This window comes from Triticum aestivum, chromosome 7D (genome assembly GCF_018294505.1).
Source record: "Triticum aestivum cultivar Chinese Spring chromosome 7D, IWGSC CS RefSeq v2.1, whole genome shotgun sequence".
Lineage (NCBI taxonomy): Eukaryota > Viridiplantae > Streptophyta > Magnoliopsida > Poales > Poaceae > Triticum > Triticum aestivum.
The window spans coordinates 2694062-2694662 of NC_057814.1; positions in this window are offsets into that span (position 1 = coordinate 2694062).

Genomic DNA, 601 nt, shown 5'->3' on the forward strand with positions numbered 1-601 from the left:
GGAGAGGAGAAGGACTCGCCGGCCATGGGACCGACTATACATCCCGGTGCACCAGGCGCAGTACCTCTGGGAGTACCGCGTCCTGCTGTCGTGGCCGGACGTCAACCTCCCCCACGACTGGCACCTCGACCCCCATCGCATTCCGGTGCCAGCCGTGTCGCAGTCTGAGCGGACGAGGGTGGAGGTGATCCGCAGGCGGCATGAATTTGAAACTATTATTCTAAAAACAATAATTATTTAGTAACACTAATATTTCTTGAATTAATAGTTTGACCAAAAATTCAAAAAAACTGAAATTCGAGCATAACTTTTTTTCCTTTTAGAATTTGAGAATTCTAAAAATTTTCAAACAGGCCTACGGCGGTCAAAATCGGATGCGTGTTTTCGTGCTGAACATTTTGATATATTATACATTTTTTTTGGACATCCTATGCAAAAGTTATAGCCGTTTTACTTTCTCATAACACTTTTTTGCAAAACATGTCCAAATTTATGTTTTTTAATTTTCCTAACTAGTAGATGTAGTAACATAACTACATCTCGAAGAATTTTAATTTTTGAAATTTTTATCATTTTCTTTTTTTTTCAAAACTGAAATGGC